Source organism: Salvelinus fontinalis, chromosome 18 (assembly GCF_029448725.1).
Source record: "Salvelinus fontinalis isolate EN_2023a chromosome 18, ASM2944872v1, whole genome shotgun sequence".
Classification (NCBI taxonomy): Eukaryota; Metazoa; Chordata; class Actinopteri; order Salmoniformes; family Salmonidae; genus Salvelinus; species Salvelinus fontinalis.
In genome coordinates, this window is record NC_074682.1 from 25,884,260 (window position 1) to 25,905,686 (window position 21,427).

The window sequence follows — 21,427 nt, forward strand, 5'->3', positions numbered from 1 at the left end:
GTGACCCGGATCTGCAGTTGCGCTCAGATCAACCGCGAGTTTGGGGGGTGAATGTAGCCGATGGAGATTTTTTAAACTCATCCCTCAGCCTGAAATGTCGCCCCTTGCACCTTTGAAGAAGGCTTTGTTCGGTGGCGCAATATGTTGTAATGCTTTAGGAGGGTGGTCCCATGTGTTTGCCAGGCAGATGTCGGAAGTTCGAGCCAGGTATGAGCTGGATCGGGGAGAAGTGGTTCTTGCTAAGCATGACTTTCTTTCAGCGTGACTTTCTTTACCTTCAGACCGATAAAAACAGAATACTGCTCCCCAAGGGAGTTAGCTTTCTTGGAGCAGTGCAATAAGTCAGGCTCTGTTGGACCCTAGCGTGCCAGGTTCAAATCACGCCTCCCGTCTCAAAATCTTAAACTGGTACTACATCATGCATTATTTCAACCCTCCAGGATTAGTGGCAGGGTTTCTGTAACCACATCCATCTTGGTCTCAAATTTCTGTGAAAAATGACAAATATTTGCCCCTTCTAAAGAGGTCTCCTTGGCCCTACTAATTTGACTGAACTGTTTACTCTGCTGAAGTTGAAAATATTAGGACGAACTGCAACTCCAATCCACTAGGTGGCATCTGTGTCTCGCTCATATGGTTGCTCAGTCCAACTATTCCACCAAAGAAAAATCAACGTTTCTAGCCTGTAAAGACAAAGTTAATTTCCTTCACATTCTCGTTGGTTTGGTCATCACGATGGCTGCTGCCTTAAGAGAGAGCCTTGTAACTTTGACCAAGGTTAGTCGGTAGATAATGTTTACAGCCATCAAATTGTGGACAAAGTGTTTCGTGTAAAACCCTTCGTTGTTGCTATTGGGGACAGCCGTTTTATTAGAAACTGCTTGATATAAATTAATTTAATCACCAATGCGATAGGGATAGTGTTAGTAAAACGTTTACTGTTGACAGGAGAACAAGAGGAGACAATAGGACGAGGTGGATAATTTTATAATAAGGCCGTTTAATCACATGTAAAGATATCTTAGTAAAATCTTGCAGCAAGGCTCTTTCTGTCTGATTCCTATTGAATCGTCCGGAAAAGAGATAGTTTCAAGAATTGTACAGTACTATATAGACAACAAGCAAAGTAGGTAGATCTGCGAGTCTGGCCTTCCGATTGGTCGATCTGGGTCTTGGGTAGTCCTGAACAGGCCTGGTGTCCACGTTCCATTGGTTCCTGAGTTAGTTCTTTGTCTTGAGCTCCAACCATGTGTTGGGTGTATTCTGTGGTTATTATGGGGGAGGGGAATTATGTGTGTCTGTAGTTGGTGTCTTAAGTCCAGCATATGTCCAAGAGAAATGAGGAGTATGTGTATTTTTGTATAAAATATGGCTTATGTTGAAATGTAGTTATTACTAGTTTCCAGTCTCTATTACAATTTCTTACAAATCCCTCTCTTCACGTCTCACAAGAGACGTGACATAAAAGTATAAAAAGACAAAACTAAAGGATAAAATTTGTCAGAAGACAAATTTTAATTCCCTCTCTTCACGTCTCACAAGAGACGTGACATAAAAGTATATAAAAAACACAAAACTAAAGGATAAAATTTGTCAGAAGACAAATTTTAATTCCCTCTCTTCACGTCTCACAAGAGACGTGACATAAAAGTATAAAAAGACAAAGTTAAGGGATAAAATTTGTCAGAAGACAAATTTTTAATTCCCTCTCTTCACGTCTCACAAGAGACGTGACATAAAAGTATCTTAGTCCTCAAATAGATAGACAGGTCCAGCTTCCCCATCATCAAGCAATGGGAACATTTGGGCCCTTTCCTGATTAGGGTCTATGGCGGCAGTTATAACACGGCTAGCAAGCGTGCGCGCACATGGAATGCAACAGCATCCACAAAGTACAAGAATGGCCGCAAAAACAGAAATTGATACTAGGATGGAGGAAACCAGCGTCTTATATTTACCAAAAGCATCCATCCATGAGTCCCACATAGTAGTGTCCACTCCAGAATGCTGTTTCATCTTACCATTAAGGGTACGAAGTCCCTCCAATGCTACAGTCAGACTCCCATCCGTAGCTGTGTTATTGGGAATGAAAGTACAACACTGTTCACCAAACATTGCACAGACCCCCCCGTTCAGCCAATAACATATCAACCGCGATTCTATTTTGAAATGCCATCAGGGACGTAGCTTCCAATTGTCCATGGACCGCCTCGAAGCCTTGTTGAGTCCAATTGCCCAGTTTCTGGACATTAAAATGAAGGTAGTTAATTCTGTCCACATTTTTACTAACTGTTCACCACCAACAGACAGAAGATTCAAACCCAGCTTTCACTTGGTCCACCAGTTTATATTCATCTGGCACCCCCTAGGGACACCAATAGCATCAATGTAAGTTGAGTCGTAAATGAGCAAGGACCAAAAGGAGACCACTCCAATAACTACACCTGGAGTGGCCAACCACACATTAGTAAACCAAAAAACGAGAATATGTTAAACCCTCAGGTCCATCCCTCTATACAACCTGTACCAGGTGGGCTCGTCGCCACCCGGGAACTTCAAACCTTCACAACAGGGAGGACAAACATCACTTTTTATTCATTCAACAACATCATCTACAGCAAACCAAGGGTCCTCCTCTGTCAGCCCACTCTCCTGCGGAAGCTCGTTTTCGTATCAGCCTCTCCAACTGGAGCATCAAGCAACGGCATCATACCAGAGGCCCCTTACACATCTGTAACAAACTTCTTCAAACAAGGTATGATACAGGCAACACAGAAATGAAAAACAACAACTAGTGTCAGAAATCCAGTAATCATCATTGCAGTGTACTTACCAAATCAACCACCCAGCCAGGGGAACAGTCCACTCTCCTCCACACCTGCAAGACCCTTCATCTCCACTGATAACCTTGCCAACCCACTCAGAGCTTTTGAAATGCTCCCATCCGGACTAGTATTGTTAGGAACAAACGTGCAACACTGTTCTACAATCTTTTTACATACACCTCCCTGGTTGGCCAGACTTATGTCCAGTGTTAGTCTATTGTGTCTACTGGTTTGTGAGGTAGCATCCAATTGTTCAGCCATCCCTGTAAGTCCTGTGTGGGTGTGTTTCACAAATCATCATTAATTATAGTAGATATAATTGATCCAGACCATTTGTTTTAGCATCAACAATAGCTGGGCCAATGATGGGCATCAGATGCCACAGGCCATCATTCCTGTTTAATGTCTGGAATTCGTGGGGGACCCCTATTGGGACCCCAACAGGTTGGTGTGCATGTTATCTGTACCCTCGGACCAAGGAGCGTCACGTTTCTGCCGTCTCCTGGGTTGGTCCCAAGCCTCTGTGTCCTGTGTAGCTCCCAGAAGTTGATTAGCTATAATAATAGGCAATGGTGGTATCAGACTGGCCAAAACACATGAGCAACGACAATTTCCTTTCAAAAATGGGGTCAACCGCCTGGCAGGTCCACACATCCACCATACATCAGCAACACCTCTAGTTCCTAGTGGTATTAGTGATGCAGGTAGTAGCAGGGAGCCCTCCATAGTCTATACCTCTACCTGTACCAGTGATACAGCTGTTATATCCCCCATATGCCTTAACTCCCCACGGTACCTTCTGGGGAGGGACTTCTGGGAACACAAGACTCAGAGTTTTACACAGGGTTAAATTTGGCTTGAACTTTCCAATATGCACATCCAACCTTCCCCATTACTTAGGACAAATGGGTGAGCAGCCAGAATAGGTCTGGCATGTCCACATACGACACAGTCCTTTCTATTAAGTGTTTTGTAGGCCAACCACATATTCTCCCTTTCCTCATAAACAGTTTCAGTCCCCAAATGTTCACTATCTGAGATGTCTTTTATATTTATTATCTGTACCAGATTGGAGAGCTTAGGTGATGGCGTGGGACTTGGTCTTGAAGTGGTGGAGGAGGCCGGCTGAACCCTGGTCCGTTGGAACTGGTGGTGGTTCTGGCAGCACTGCGATGGTAACATCCCCATCGTATCCTTATCAGACAGCTCAGGACTACAGGCAGTCCTGTAAAACCCCACCCTCTCCCAGAGAACACATCATCAGCCAGAGATCAAGCAACACTGTCACTTCTATGAACGAACACAGTGAGGAAAGGTCGGGGGCAGGGAATTCTTCATTAAGGAGTTGATCCCCGAGCTCTATTAGCAACGGTTCTTCTCCTTAACTCTGTGATCATTCGGCAGTGTCAGTGTGTCTCACCCTCCAAGTGCGATATGCCCCCAGGTCGAGTGATTCACCTTCTCCCTTAATTCACCTGCAATGCATAAACTCTTGGACATACAGGTTTGGTTAACTAGAAATTTTTAATTTTAAATACGTTTATTATCCAATAGGCCCCATCCTTTCCTAGACCACAATGTACCCTCCTTCGTTTGATACCTGGCTCTGGCCAGGTATCAACCTTACCTACTCTAAATAATAACCTAGTACATCATATTATAGGAACGTCCCTTCTATTCCCCGCATATCCAATTCTCCCCTGGGCGCACATCCATATCTATTCTTTTCCAATTCTCTGTCAAGTGTCCTATCTACTTTGAAATGTATCTGTGCTGCTTATATATGTTAACCCATTTCTCTCCTATCTTATTTCACAGCCCACCTTGCTCATTTCCTGGTCCACCCTCCCCACTCTGCTCTCAAACCTTCAAGGTCTCAACAGTGCGGGGTAGACCCATCTGTCTGTCTCTTTCTAATAATAGTCAATAACAACTATGTGTTCCTTTACAATATTAACTAAGTGTCTCACTGTTTTGACTTTATCTGCATGGATTTAAAAATAACAACAGGTCTTATAGTGTCAATCTCTAAAGTCCTAACATAACCTTAATTAACCTATCTCTATCTTCTAATGGCCAATACAAATGCTTACCTTATGGTCAAGAGTTATAAACTCTATTATAATCAATTTACCTCAAAACTAGTATCCCAAATGACACAATCTCATTATTCTCACTACATTTCCCCGCGAGTGATCAAGTCGCCGGAAAATGCAATGAAAACAGAAAACAGGTCAAAATGTTACACCTACATTCGTGTTCCATATCTAGACATACCAAAAGAACCCTTTATCTTCTCAAAATCCCTTGCCTAAATAAAACTCAGAAAGTAAAACTCCTATTCCCATATGAGTGTATTCTTTTAAGATATCTTATCTCTGGGTACACGGAAACCCTTAACCTTAATGTTTACTCCAAAAAACAAAATTATGTCACCAGCATTCAACCAGTCGGCTGGGAGACCATTGGGTGCTGCAATACTGCCATCTTCTGTCCATTCTCTGCACAGCTCTCCACCCACTCTTATTCAACCTTCTCAATTTGAGCCATATTAGTTTCTTATTTTAACTATTGTTTTCTAAATTTTTAATTTTTTAATTTTTTTTATCTATTATTACCTAGTTAGACTAGAGTGTCCGTGACATACATCCATGGGGATCCGGTTATAGTTATTCTATTAACCATGTGAAAGTGCCCAGGGACACCCCAAATATCAGTAGGAATATCACAAATAAGGGGCCAGATATCCCTAGCCTTGCCCAGGGAGGGAGAAATATCCCTCTAACTGGGCGAGGTTCTTTTATCAGGGGAGGCGGAGTTTGATTCCGCATCACCTGAGTCAGGAATGTCTTCATTTGGAATCGAATTTAAGCTGTTTAAATCAGCTCTGACTTCTGTCAGTGTTCTAGAAGGGATTGGGGCTGGAGTGCAATGTGTGAGGTGGTGCCAAGGTGCGCCTGATTTACCTTTGACCTGGACTGAGTGTGAAGTATCCTCCCTCACTTCGTACAGTCCAGTCCACCTGGGTTCTAGCCACTTTCTCTTGTGGACTTTCACCCCACCCAGTCACCAATTTTTACCTTCAGTAGTGCCGGATCTCCCGTCAGCTTCCCCATTGGACCTTGTGAATCTGTGTGGAGAGAGCTGCAGAAAGTTCCGTCAATTATCAGACATTACAATTTGTTGTACATCAAGGGCGGGCATATGACCTCCCTCCCTTGGTGAACCCAGCATGACTCCTCCAGCCATTGTCTCATGAGGAGAGAGATGGGTGCCTGCACCTGGAGAGGCTCTCCTGGCCAGCAACGCCAGGGGCAGGACTTCAACCCAAATCAACTTCAAACCTGCACATACATTTGATTGGCGCGTTCCACGAGACTTATGAGATTGTGGCCTGTACACTAACCCCATCATTAAACAACATCCATTAATCAGTTGACATTTACACATCCGACCCTATTGGTACATGGAGCGTTTGTCATTAAACAATACACATGAGTTGGGTTTGCAGCCACTTAATGACCTATTTTGCATCCTCCCCTGCTGTTGGTATTGCCTCAACCCATTTTAGAGAACCTGTCTACCATAACTAACAGGTACCTTTTTCCATTTGTCACATTGTCTTTCCCCATATCTGTGTAATTTATGCTGATGTCCTGAAAACAAGCATTTGGGACTGGGTATGAGCCCATGGGCGTTTGGTATGGTTTCTTTGGATTGTGGCTACCACAAATGCTACACTCGTCACAACACAAATCTGTCATGTCTTTCATGTGTGGGTGCCACCAGATGTGGGACACCTTCTGTAAAGTCTTTAGTTTGCCTTCGTGTGTGTGCCCATGAGCTTCTCGTATTAGTTCTGGACATAGGTTTGCTGGGGCCTCTAGTCTGCCATCATGGCATCTCCACAGTTCATCAGGTCCCTTGGTGGCCTCTTTCTGTCCCCATACTGAGTATTCACAGGGTCCTGCTGTGAACTGGAGTTCTTTTATGTGTTGCTTTGTGAGCTCAGTCCGAGCTGGTTGGGTCCGTAGTACCATTTGTCTCGGGGTGTATCCACCAGCTTTCTTGGCTGCTTTGTCAGCTGCATCATTTTCCTCGCTGACTCTGTTTTTCAGTTGTATTACACTTGTATTACACATTACACTTCATGATGGCCACCTTCTCAGGTAGTGAGACCGATTTAATCAGTTTTTCCATCTGTGTCTTGTGTTTGATTGGAAGGTTTCCTGTGGTGATGAAGTTGCGTCTCAGCCATTGTGATCCATTCGTATGGACTGCTCCATGAGCATAAGCTGAGTCGGTGTAGTTGTTCACAGTCTTCCCTTCAGCTCTTTCCAGAGCTTGTGTCAACCCTATGATTTCAGCTAACTGGGCTGATGCAGGTGTGTGATGATGGCAGATTCCAAAGTCACATGTGATCTATCCGGGAGCTGCTGCACCACTGTGTATGCTGCTATGTACCCTTCTTCTCCTCTATAGCGGCATCCATCTGTGTATAACCATTGCTCATCAGATATGCTGCAACCCCATGTGGGTGTGGATTTCCAATGGATGGCACATTATCATGTGGGCTGTTTTTCCAATAGCTTTTGCCACTGCAGCCACATACCTGGAGCATGTGGTTTGTCCTTCTTCAATGTGGCCCAGTTTGGAGGAGTGATACCTCAACACTCTACTCTCCCCCTCTAGGTTCTGGAAAAGGATGGATGATGTAAATCCTTCCTTTTCAGAAACATCCAGATGGAACTTGTTTTTTTTTAGTCAGGTGCTGTTAAGGCTACTGCCACTTAGAGATCTGTTTTCAAGAGTGCAAAAGCCTTTGATGCTTCAGTAGTCCAGGTCAATGATGAGTGTAGGTTAGTGGTGAGCAGCTTCAGGGCCATGGGGCATATTCGTCAGACATGCCCTGGAAAGGGGGAGGTGATTGCTGAGTGAATGGATTTTGAAAATAGGGAGGTGGTGCTTTTTTCTCTCCCTGTGGCAGTTCTGGGTATAGATGGGTGGGGGCCGATGGGGTTGCTGTGGTGGTAGGTGGGGCGTCATTATTGTTGGACCTGCCCTCTTTGGTGTCAGTTGGTGCTCCAGTGCCCACCCCCAACGTTTCAGGTTTTCTGTAGGGGAGTGCCCTTCTGATCTCTTCAATCGCCCACAATCCTATTTTCATCTCAGCCTCTGCCTTTTTCCTTTTGCTTTGTCCCTTCCTTTTTAAATAAGTGACTCTTATTCTTATCAACTTCACATTCTATCCCTTGCTTCACTGCTTCCTCCAATTCTTTCTCCATAATGAGGAGTTGCCCTTTTGATGGGGCGACTCCACTAAGGAAACCTGCTTGAGTCCATCTCAGCCTCACTTTTTCCCAAATTCTTTTAACGGGTTTGTAGTGTAATCTCCCGCCTGCTCTGTCTTTCATTCTCTGATCTAAATATTCGTTGAATTTGTGTTTGGGGACGATAGTCGTGGTCATTTTGTCGTTAAGCTATGTCTGGGTCTATTATTATCTTTGTATACTTTAGCCCGTCACTGATCGAAACCAGCGATGTATTTTTCTGTCTCTAACCTCCCCCAGTCTCGTGTCCGACTCGCGTGGACAAAGACTTTTATTGCCGTGTATTCGATGAATTATTTTCGTTTTCCAACAATATTTCAGCTATATCTTTTTGAAACAATATACGAATATATTCACGCGCTCCTGTTATAATTGGAATGACAGTTTTAGGTACTTATAATAAAAAATATTATTGCTTTTCGCTTATTTAATTAATTAAATACTTTGGCAAAATATTTCAGAAGTTTCCTTTGGGGACAATATACTAATGAATTCAGGCGCTCCTGATATAATTGGAATGGCAATTATAAGATCTTTAATTCGAAAGATATTATTTCTTTTAACTTTTCCGATTAATTTGAACTTTTTCCGATTAATTAAATACTTTGCCAAAACATTTCAGAAATTTCCTTTGGGGACAATATACTAGTAATTCACGCGCTTCTATAATAATTTTCAAATTAATTCTAACCCTTAAGGATTTACCAACAGCACAAGAGGGGAAAACCAGGTCAACTCATCAGCCGTAAATGGCTGCTTCAACGCGGCCCACAGATTCTGACTCGGCGGTCACTATGAACTGCAGCCCGAACTCAGCATATAGCTAATTAGTAGCATTCGGTCTCGTGGAACGTTCAATCCCCCACATTGCGACAACACAACTTACACATACAATTACAACACAACTTACACATGCAATATCACATTAGATTTCTCACGTAACACCTAGCTAAATATAGCTACTGCACGACTATTTGAATCGTATTATATTAATTATGGATTCTTCACGGTACCCCTATCTGATCGACTGTCAAATGTGGCCCGACTGTGTGAATCGTTATATATATATTTTTTAAAATATTTTTTATGGGTCTTCACGGTAACACTTAGCTGATTTGCCAAATCTAACTACTGCCCGGCTATTTGGATCCCATCTTTTAATTATGGATTCTTCACGGCAACCCCTATCTGATCGACTGTCAAATATGGCCCGACTGTGTGAATCGTTATAAAGCTTATCCTTCACTGTACACCTACGCGTTCAGCATACCACGTAGTGTCAGACTATGTGATTAAGTCTTTGACCTATTAATACTTAGATATCTGTACACAATGCCTTAAATTCTAAACAATTCCACATAAATTTAGCAACAATTCACACTCACCACAGTAGTACTGATCAATGAATTTAGATATTGACTATAATACAATATACAGATTTTGATTAAACAGGCATCTGCTCACCCGTTATTATCGAGCTCTCTGATCAGTTTCCTGGGTGGGTTGAATCGCGATTCTCCCTCGAAAAGGTCACCTCTCCTCTGGAATCTTTCTCCCTCTCGTCTCCTGTCCGATGGATTTTCTATTGGGCCGAATTCAAATATGTTTTAACCATCCTCTGCTTACCAAGTCTGTTAGTAAAACGTTTACTGCTGACAGGAGAACAAGAGGAGACAATAGGACGAGGTGGATAATTTTATAATAAGGCCGTTTAATCACATGTAAAGATATCTTAGTAAAATCTTGCAGCAAGGCTCTTTCTGTCTGATTCCTATTGAATCGTCCGGAAAAGAGATAGCTTCAAGAATTGTACAGTACTATATAGACAACAAGCAAAGTAGGTAGATCTGCGAGTCTGGCCTTCCGATTGGTCGATCTGGGTCTTGGGTAGTCCTGAACAGGCCTGGTGTCCACGTTCCATTGGTTCCTGAGTTAGTTCTTTGTCTTGAGCTCCAACCATGTGTTGGGTGTATTCTGTGGTTATTATGGGGGAGGGGAATTATGTGTGTCTGTAGTTGGTGTCTTAATAAGTCCAGCATATGTCCAAGAGAAATGAGGAGTATGTGTATTTTTGTATAAAATATGGCTTATGTTGAAATGTAGTTATTACTAGTTTCCAGTCTCTATTACAATTTCTTACAATAGGAGGATGATGATAGCTGGCGTTAGCTAACTTGGCTAGCTAGTAGCTACTGATAGAACAATACAAATCTGTGACACTAACGTTATCTGTGATGGTGTGTTATCAGCTTCAGACCACACAGCGTCAGCGAGCCTAAACCTAATTTTTGCAGCCTGATAAACCAATTGGGCTGTCTTCTGATACGAGAGACCGGCGTAAAGGTAGCTCAAATTGATTATTATAGCCTGTCGCTTCATAGTGTAAAACGTTCTGAATTATGTCCCCCTTATCCTATCATCAAGGTACATGACACTTATTCAGAATGTTCTTCATGCCTGAACACGGTCCAGTTTTCTAGTGTAATTGGTGGGGGAACCATGCTTCTGTTCTAAGCAACCCCCATTGTCTTGAAGTTGTATTGACAGGTGTTACTAATGGTGATGCCATCAGATGAGACATTCAGATAATACATACTTTCTATGGTAGGCCTAATTTACTATTTTGTCCTGTTCTAGGGCCTGACTGGCACTGTCCCGTGGTGGCAGCAGCTGGCTGCCCGGCCCCACAGTATGACCGCCTGTCTGGGTGTGCCCGAGGCGCCGCCGGCCCGCGCCGATGCCACCTTCAAGGTCACCATGGTGCCCGGGGATGGAGTGGGACCTGGGCTGATGACTACTGTCAAGGAGGTTTTCAAGGTATGTACATTATGGCGGCTCCCCTTAAGTCTGACCAGGAGAGGTGATGTGTCTAAGGGTGTTTTCAAATATGAAATTTGGTTTCCTGCAGCATTAGTGACAATGTATATTCTACATGGCGTTAGCAAGCTAGCTTGTTTACAATGGGCAAAAAGTTCCAAGTGACTTGCGCTGCTGTGTCACAATACCTGGTACTCTGGTCCTGGACCTTGAACCTGCTACTCACGCAGGTCAAGTATTTGTTTCAGCCAAGGTTTGTTTGTGTTTCACACATGCTTTATAGCATGTATTAAGGTGCCAGGATCCGGATCACACAGAGATATGTGAAAGCGCCTTAAGAGTGCATTGGTGTGGATGTCTGGTCCCTCGGTTGACATTTAGCTAACTAACTCATCTCCTTGGCACATTACACTCCAAGTATCCTATTACTTATGCTTTCACCGCACCTTACCCCCAAGCTCATGAACCTCTCTTGGTGTACACCACCTAAACACTCGAGACCGGATTGTCACTTTTCCGCACATAGTAAACACACATGGTATGTTGCCCATGTGGGAACAGAGCCCACTGTCTTGATATTGCCTGCACCATGCTTCAAGCGTTCTCTGAGCTCAATCCAATATTTTCGGTGTTCATTGATAACTGAATATACAAGACTAATTTTTAAGTTATTGTAGCCCATTCGCTCACTCCTTTATTCATTAATCTTCAATATGTCCATCCTGTTTCTCATCCCTTTGTCTTATCTCCTTGTTTCTAGCCTTAAACCTGCCTTTCCATCCCCCTCCAGGTGGCTGACGTCCCAGTGGAGTTTGAGGAGTTTCACCTGAGTGAGGTGCAGCACATGGACAGCAACGAGAAGCTGGAGCAGGTGTTCGCCTCCATGAAGACCAACAGGGTGTCCATGAAAGGTAACCGACTTGTCTCCTCTCATTTCCTATGCAGGAGATTTGCTCCCACTTGAATGCTTTTATCAGATCAGTGTGTTCTGACTGGGTTTTATTTTCTCTGTCCGTGTGTAGGAAAGATTAACAACCCCATGTAGTTTAAAGGGGAGCTGGCTGGCTTTGAGATGGCTGGCTGGCACATAATCTGGGCATGATAACTACAAGATTTAGATAGGCCATCTTGCCTACCTAGGTAACATGGGATTAGTTTATCAACTGGGAATTTCTGACAGGATATAGCTCTCTAGGGTCTGTCAGTTCAAATCAAAATGTATTTGTCACGTGCGCCGAATACAACAGTGAAATGCTTACTTACAGGCTCTAATCAATAGTGCAAAAAAGGTGTTAGGTGAACAATAGGTAAGTAAAGAAATAAAAACAGTGAAAAACAGTAGCGAGGCTACATGCAGACACCGGTTAGTCAGGCTGATTGAGGTAGTATGTACATGTAGATATGGTTAAAGTTACTATGAATATATGATGAACAGAGAATAGCAGTAGCGTAAAAGAGGAGGTTGGCAGGAGGTGGGTGGCGGGACACAATGCAGATAGCCCGGTTAGCCAATGTGCGGGAGCACTGGTTGGTCGGGCCAATTGAGGTAGTGTGTACATGAATGTATAGTTAAAGTGACTATGCATATATGTTAAACAGAGAGTAGCAGCAGTGTACACATGGTTGATGATATTACTAGATATTATCTAGCGTGTCCTGCGTTGCATATAATCTGACTGAGCATACAAGTATCTAAGTATCTGACTGAGCGGTGGTAGGCAGAAGCAGGCGCGTAAACAGTCATTCAAACAGCACTTTCGTGTGTTTTGCCAGCAGCTCTTTGTTGTGCATCAAGCATTGCGCTGTTTATGACTTCAAGCCTATCAACTCCCGAGATGAGGCTGGTGTAACTGAAGTGAAATGGCTAGCTAGTTAGCGCGCGCTAATAGCGTTTCAAACGTCACTCGCTCTGAGCCTTCTAGTACATTTACATTTAAGTCATTTAGCAGACGCTCTTATCCAGAGCGACTTACAAGTACATACATTCATACTTTTTTGTACTGGCCCCCCGTGGGAATCGAACCCACAACCCTGGCGTTGCAAGCGCCATGCTCTACCAACTGAGCTACACGGGACTTCAAGTAGGTGTTCCCCTTGCTCTGCATGGGTAACGCTGCTTCGAGGGTGGCTGTTGTCATTGTGTTCCTGGTTCGAGCCCAGGGAGGAGCGAGGAGAGGGACGGAAGCTATACTGTTACACTGGCAATACTAAAGTGCCTATAAGAACATCCAATAGTCAAAGGTTAATGAAATACAAATTGTACAGAGGGAAATAGTCCTATAATTCCTATAATAACTACAACCTAAAACTTCTTACCTGGGAATATTGAAGACTCATGTTAAAAGGAACCACCAGCTTTCATATGTTCTCATGTTCTGAGCAAGGAACTCAAACGTTAGCTTTCTTACATAGCACATATTGCACTTTTAAGTAATTTTCATAATCGGTCGACCTCTAGTTTGGACCATTCTAGTTTGTTGGTGATGTGGACACCAAGGATCTTGAAGCTCTCAACCTGCTCCACTACAGCCCCGTCGATGAGAATGGGGTCCTCGGTCCTCCTTTTCCTGTAGTCCACAATCATCTCCTTAGTCTTGGTTACGTTGAGGGACAGGTTGTTATTCTGGCACCACCCGGCCAGGTCTCCGTTAATGACATAAGAGGAAAACTGCCCATGCACTAACAAATTTTGAAATTGCATCTTGTGCATTATATTACAACTTTCAACCATATTCATTTGAAGCCTGACTTGAATACCCTTAGATTTTTTTCTTGGTATTGACCCCGTTCGGGTTCCGGGCCACGGTTCACATGTTGTATGGCTGTTCTAGTGTGTGCGTGTGGCTGGCTGGTTGACTGATCTCATTAACGAAGCTCTCCTCAGGTGTAGACTGGACCGGTTTGCCAACGTGGTTCATGTGAACAGCCTGCCTGGCTATAGCACCCGCCACAACGACCTGGTCATTATCCGAGAGCAGACCGAGGGAGAGTACAGCTCTCTGGAGCACGAGGTACATCACATATTGCCATGCAACCAAACAATGGGTGTGTTTTTATTTTAGCTCACCTAGGGTGCCAGTTAGGTGGATCTTTTTTTCTTCCAAATTCAGAACATTTTATTGGTAGTGCTGAGCGATTAACTGAAATTTCTGTTATTTTTTGTTTTTTAAACAACAAATGGACTAAATTATTTACCCCCCCCCCCCCCCCCAAAAAAAAAAAAAAATGTGAGCTCAATGTGCACATTGCACAGTTTCTCTAGAGGTAAATCAGATCAAGTGTAAAACAGAGTTGTAGTGTCCAACAGGCCAATATTTGACATAGTTTAGTACAGAAAACGTGGTCATTAACTACAATGACCATAATCCATTGCGCTCCTACTTGTCCGGTCTGTTTCTTTTACGCCTGCTATGTTACGTTAGTGCGGAACAGACGCAGAGAGGAGACAGAAGAATGCACATTTGAGATGGATAGAGAGCAGTTGCTTAGAGGTATCTACCTGAAAATACATGATCTAAGTGATTTGATAGTTGGTATTCAGCAGTCATAAAAGTATGCCTTATTTACTTTGAAGAACTACTAAAATAGTGATTTTGTCAGACAGCATAGGCAGCAGCTCTATAGAGGGGAGATGATGACATGGAATGAAGTAAGTCATCAAATAAAACATGTAATAGACACAACTGATATTTTTTTAAAGTAATGTGAATAAATGATAAGCAGTAATGGGCAGTCACTACCGTCATTGGACTTTTATTAAATGTTTTAATCTGTGTTACAGCATTCAACCCACATAATGCATAGTGATTTAAAAATATATATATATTTAACCGAAACCAAACTAACTTCAAAAAGCACTAATTGGTCAGCACGTTGAGGGAAATCTCCACTCACCCTGGGGGGGGGGGGGGGGGGGGGGGGTCTGGCTAGCTAAAGTCGATTGACCCGGTCCTGATGGAAATCTTACCATGTTTTTGATTAGTTTGTTGTATGACTAATACACATTGAAATCATGCATGAGGCATTGCACACTGGAAAGAACACGACCACATATGTAAGCACTCTAACACCATGGTCAAACCACGGTCTAATGGAAGTTTGTCTTGATCTGAACTCTGCTTTCTGTCTCTCAGAGTGTGCCTGGAGTGATCGAATGTCTGAAGATTATCACCAGGGAGAAGTCTCAGCGCATCGCCAAGTTTGTCTTCGACTGCGCCACCAAGGAGGGTCACGGCAGTCCACAAGGCCAACATCATGTGAGTCTTGGTGCCAGAAACAACCTTTTTTTAAAGGCTTCTACACATCTATCCAACTACAGCCAAGGATTTTGTCTCCTGCCTTTCTACAGGAAGCTTGCAGATGGCCTGTTCCTACAGTGCTGTGCTGAGGTGACAGAGCTGTATCCCAAGATCAAATACGACAACATTATTATAGACAACTGTTGCGTGCAGGTACGCCCCACCTCTCTCTCGCACGTGCGCACTCACTCACTTACTGCTTCTCTCTCTCTAGCTGGTCCAGAACCCATACCAGTTTGCCGTGCTGGTGGGGCCCAACCTTTATGGCAACGTCATTGACAACCTGGCAGCTGGGCTGGTCGGCGGGGCAGGAGTGGTCCCAGGAGAGAGCTATAGTGCCGAGTACCCCGTGTTTGAGACTGTGAGTGTCCAGGAGTCTACCTGAGATCCAACTTAACCAGTCCGCTGCAATCATACACTAGTTACATTACAGACCCAAGCATAGATAAAATGGCCTGAGAAATGTAATGGACTCTCTTCGTCTCAGGGAGCATGACACCACTTTGCCCAGGCTGTGGGCAGGAACATCGCCAACCCCACGGCCATGCTGCTCAGCGCTGCCAACATGCTCCATCACCTCAAGTGAGTGGGTACTGCTTCCAATGGGATTTGTGCGCGTGTGTGTGCGTGCACTAACCTCAACTGACTGTTTTGTGTTACAGCTTGGAATACCACTTCGAACATGGTGTCAGACGCTGTCCGGAGGGTCATCAAAGAGGGCAATGTAATTGTGTGTGACGATATTGTATCAACACTACTAAATCCTGTTGGTTTGTGTGCATGTATTAATTCTACAGTTGGATGGGAGAGCACACGGTTGGGTTTTTGCAATATGTATATGAATTTTGTGCGTCAAATCTAAAAATACTATTCATGGGTGAAAAGTGTAAAAACAAACACTCTGATCCAAACAATTTAATGACCCTCAAATTGCATTTATCAATGAAAATACAAAAAAGCAATAACCCATATCCTGATGTGTGAGAGAGCCTTTTGATTGTGCATGTTTACGTGGGTGGAATCCTGTACACCACTCTGTGTCCTGCTGTACATTGTTCTTGTAAATGTAGAAACTGACTGGTAACAAAGATGGACTAATTTTGTCTGCGCTCCAGCCCGTATTAGGACTAATAGCAGCAGCACTAACCCTCTAACCCTAAGTAATACCATGGTTTCTAGACAGGTGCATGGTCAACACAGAATGTATGTTTTTGCAGAGTGAATGTGGGAGAATGATTTCTGTTCACTGAAATAGTGGAGGTATTATGGTCTGATAATTTGGAGAAATGGTGGTAGCTTGATTGAAAGTGGAAGGACGTGTGATTTGAAGTATAGTGTTTGTCAATTCACTAGTGCAGGGGTGGGAAACTCCAGTCCTCAGTGGTCAAAGAGGTGTCAGACTTTCCCCCATCCCTAGCAAACGCATGCGATTTTAAACTAATTGCATCCTAAACTGAAGATCATGATTACTGGAGTGCGGTGTCTTAGCTGGGGCCAAAGTGTGACACCAATCAGGCACCTGAGAACTAGAGTTTCCTATCCCTGCACCAGTCTGAATTACCCTCCACTTTTCCCTCTCCTCCTCCTATTCCCTTGCACCCTGTGTGTGTGTGTACATGTGTCCCAGGTGCGGACCCGAGACCTGGGCGGTTACAGCACGACCGGGGACTTTGTGCAAGCCGTTGTGGGGAACCTCCACCACCGACCCGCGTACTAAAGAAGTACTGGTCCCCTGAACAGCCCTTTACCCTGAACTGAACGGCCAACCAAATATAATCTGGATATATTGAACCCCATATCGCCATATCTCCCCTAATAACTTTGCCACAACTGTTTTGCTCCCTGTCCCACTAAACTAATTCTCCTTACATCACTCTTGGCAGCTCTTGTTCCTCTTCTCCGCTTCTCACATTCCTCATAACACGCTCTGCGTATCCTCTAAGGGTTTCTGTTTCTCGATTTGGCCAAAGCAATTCATTTTCTGCATTAATCTTTTAAATTAATTGTTTTCGACCAAATTGTCCATTTATGCTGCTGTGACCTTCTCTATTTTCTCCCAGTCTTTTCCTTGCTGAACACTTTCTCCAACTCCATGTCACCCGGTTCTTTTGTACTTCCTCTGCTGTTGGATGCACTCTTCTATCAGCTCTACTACCTCTTTATAGTTTTCTGTCGGCTACCACCTCTCCCTTTACTCTCCTACTCTGCCTTCTCTCTACACTGTTTCCTTGTTTGTGCTGTGGACATGCATATGATTTTATATTAAATTGATCACCGCTAATCTAGCCTTGCAGTCCACACTGGTTGTGCTGCAGGTTGTTCAGCAGTATTGATCAAGCTAGTTGTGCCACGAGGACAATTTACCAACACCAAAGCAAGTGAAATCTTATCACTGCATAAGTGAACTTCGGGTCTTCCATTTCACAGCAATGAGTTGTGGCAGGCATTATAAAGTACCTTGTTCATAACTGTACGTGCAGTGTGTCCATGGACAAAGGATAACTGGCCTTTTGCAATAACAGCCTTAGTCACGTTAAGAAAACCTGCTGTAGGTACTATATAAAAAAAAAATAAAGGACTTTCTCACAAACGGACACCGCCACTGTCGTAAAATCAGCAGGATGCGGAGGTCATTCCTGTGAAGGGAGAACATTGTAAACACTGAAAATCAATGTTTTCACATTGTTGCGTTAGCAGGGATGCTAACAAGCTGAACTGTGAAATTGGCTAGCTTCACTGAATCCTATTCACTCATACTCAATTCATAATCACTAGTTACTAAAAACTAAAATGTCTTAATATTCTGTCTACTGTGTATGCTGTAAAATTCAGTGTATCGTAGAGGTCACTATCTTGGGAGCCCTTTGCTGGAGTTGTGACCTTGGGGATCCATTGTGTTCGTCTATTCAGTCAAAGCTTAGCTTTTTCATCCTTACATTTCACAAACGAACAAGCCATTGTAACATGAGCCTATGACCAGCTTTGCCTGAGTTCACAAGAGAAACCATTTGATCATGTCAGACCAGTGACTTTTCTGTTTTTGTACTGTATGTGCTATATGTCCGTTCCATTATATATTGGTTATGATATCAGAGTGGTGGCATTGCTACTGGCGACTTAGACAGTCATGTCAGCCAGTCCATTGGGACTTTAAATACACTGCTCAAAAAATTAAGGGAACACTTAAACAACACAATGTAACTCCAAGTCAATCACACTTCTGTGAAATCAAACTGTCCACTTAGGAAGCAACACTGATTGACAATAAATTTCACATGCTGTTGTGCAAATGGAATAGACAAAAGGTGGAAATTATAGGCAATTAGCAAGACACCCCCAAAAAAGGAGTGATTCTGCAGGTGGTGACCACAGACCACTTCTCAGTTCCTATGCTTCCTGACTGATGTTTTGGTCACTTTTGAATGCTGGCGGTGCTCTCACTCTAGTGGTAGCATGAGACGGAGTCTACAACCCACACAAGTGGCTCAGGTAGTGCAGTTCATCCAGAATGGCACATCAATGCGAGCTGTGGCAAAAAGGTTTGCTGTGTCTGTCAGCGTAGTGTCCAGAGCATGGAGGCGCTACCAGGAGACAGGCCAGTACATCAGGAGACGTGGAGGAGGCCGTAGGAGGGCAACAACCCAGCAGCAGGACCGCTACCGCCACCTTTGTGCCAGGAGGTGCACTGCCAGAGCCCTGCAAAATGACCTCCAGCAGGCCACAAATGTGCATGTGTCTGCTCAAACGGTCAGAAACAGACTCCATGAGGGTGGTATGAGGGCCCGACGTCCACAGGTGGGGGTTGTGCTTACAGCCCAGCACCGTGCAGGACGTTTGGCATTTGCCAGAGAACACCAAGATTGGCAAATTCGCCACTGGCGCCCTGTGCTCTTCACAGATGAAAGCAGGTTCACACTGAGCACGTGACAGAGTCTGGAGACGCCGTGGAGAACGTTCTGCTGCCTGCAACATCCTTCAGCATGACCGGTTTGGCGGTGGGTCAGTCATGGTGTGGGGTGGCATTTCTTTGTGGGGCCGCACAGCCCTCCATGTGCTCGCCAGAGGTAGCCTGACTGCCATTAGGTACCGAGATGAGATCCTCAGACCCCTTGTGAGACCATATGCTGACACATGCACATTTGTGGCCTGCTGGAGGTCATTTTGCAGGGCTCTGGCAGTGCAACTCCTTGCACAAAGGCGGAGGTAGCGGTCCTGCTGCTGGGTTGTTGCCCTCCTACGGCCTCCTCCACGTCTCCTGATGTACTGGCCTGTCTCCTGGTAGCGCCTCCATGCTCTGGACACTACGCTGACAGACACAGCAAACCTTTTTGCCACAGCTCGCATTGATGTGCCATCCTGGATGAACTGCACTACCTGAGCCACTTGTGTGGGTTGTAGACTCCGTCTCATGCTACCACTAGAGTGAGAGCACCGCCAGCATTCAAAAGTGACCAAAACATCAGCCAGGAAGCATAGGAACTGAGAAGTGGTCTGTGGTCACCACCTGCAGAATCACTCCTTTTTTGGGGGTGTCTTGCTAATTGCCTATAATTTCCACCTTTTGTCTATTCCATTTGCACAACAGCATGTGAAATTTATTGTCAATCAGTGTTGCTTCCTAAGTGGACAGTTTGATTTCATAGAAGTGTGATTGACTTGGAGTTACATTGTGTTTAAGTGTTCCCTTTTTTTTTTTTGAGCAGTGTATATTGGTTTTTGGTAAGACACTACATGACCAAAAGTATATGTGGACACCTGCTTGTCGAACATCTCATTCCAAAATCAGGGGCATTATTGTGGAGTTGGTCCCCCTTTGCTGGTATAACAGCCTCTACTCTGGATGTTGGAACATTTCTGCAGAGACTTGCTTCCATTCAGCCACGAGCATGCTGAAACAGGAAAGGGATTTCCCCAAACTGTTGCCACGAAGTTGGAAGCACAGAATTGTCTAAATTGTATGCTGTAGCGTTTAGATTTCCCTTCACTGGAACTAAGGGATCTACCCCGAACCATGAAAAACAGCCACAGACCATATTCCTCCTCCACCAAACTTTATAGTTGGTGCTATGCATTGGGGCAGGTAACATTCGCTAACCCCGATTTGTCTGTTGGACTGCCAGATGTTGAAGCATGATTTATCACTCCAGAGAACGCATTTCCGCTACTCCAGATTCCAATGGCGGCGAGCTTTACACCACTCCAACCAATGCTTAGCATTGTGCATGGTGATCGTAGGCCTGTGTGCAGCTGCTCGGCCATGGAAACCCATTTAATGGAGCTCCAGGCTAACAGTTTTTGTGCTGACGTTGCTTCCAGAGGCAGTCTGGAACTCTGTAGTGAGTGATACAACTGAGGACAGGCGATTTTTGCACACTTCAGCACTCGGCGGTCCCATTCTGTGAGCTTTTGTGGCCTACCACTTTGCGGCTGAGCTGTTGTTCCTCTTAGACGTTTCCACTTCACAATAACAGCACTTACAGTTGCCCGGGGCAGAAATTTGACGAACTGACTTGCTGGGAAGGTGGCATCCTATGATGGTGCCACATTGAAAGCCACTGAGCTCTTCAGTAAGCTCATTCTACTGTCAATGTTAATGTTTGTCTATTGAGATTGCATTGTTGTGTGCTTGATTTTATAAACTTGTCAGCAATGGGCTGAAATAGCCGAATCCACTAATTTTAAGGGGTGTCCACATACTTGTGTGTATATATTTATTATAAATATATATATTATAAATGCTTCAAAGTGCTGTTCTGGGTACGTAATGGTTATGGCTATAGTACTGGTGTTATAATATTGGATCTTTGAACTAGCACTTGATAACACCAGGCTGTATCACATCCGGCTGTGATTGGGAGTCCCATAGGGTGGCGCACAATTGGCCCAGCGTTGGCCGAGATAGGCAGTCATTGTAAATAATAATTTGTTCTTAACTTGCCATTGTTCCCTAACTGTTACAATGGCTGACAGACCTTTTGTTGTTTTTAAAGATATCATCATGGTCAAATATTAAAGAATAAAATATGGAAAAATGCATGTTGGCCTATGTTTCTCAAAAGAGTTAGACTGAATATGTATTTTAAATCCAAGGCAAGACCATGTTAAAAAAAAATGTATGGCTTGGATGAGTGGTGGCTTGGATGAGTTTTGCACAGAT

The 21,427-nt window shown here is 44.0% G+C and overlaps 1 pseudogene; it reads left to right on the forward strand.

Moving 5' to 3' along the window:
• The first annotated feature begins 735 nt into the window (after positions 1-735).
• LOC129815879 (isocitrate dehydrogenase [NAD] subunit beta, mitochondrial-like) lies at positions 736-19,544 on the forward strand (annotated as a pseudogene).
• The last annotated feature ends 1,883 nt before the right edge of the window (positions 19,545-21,427 follow it).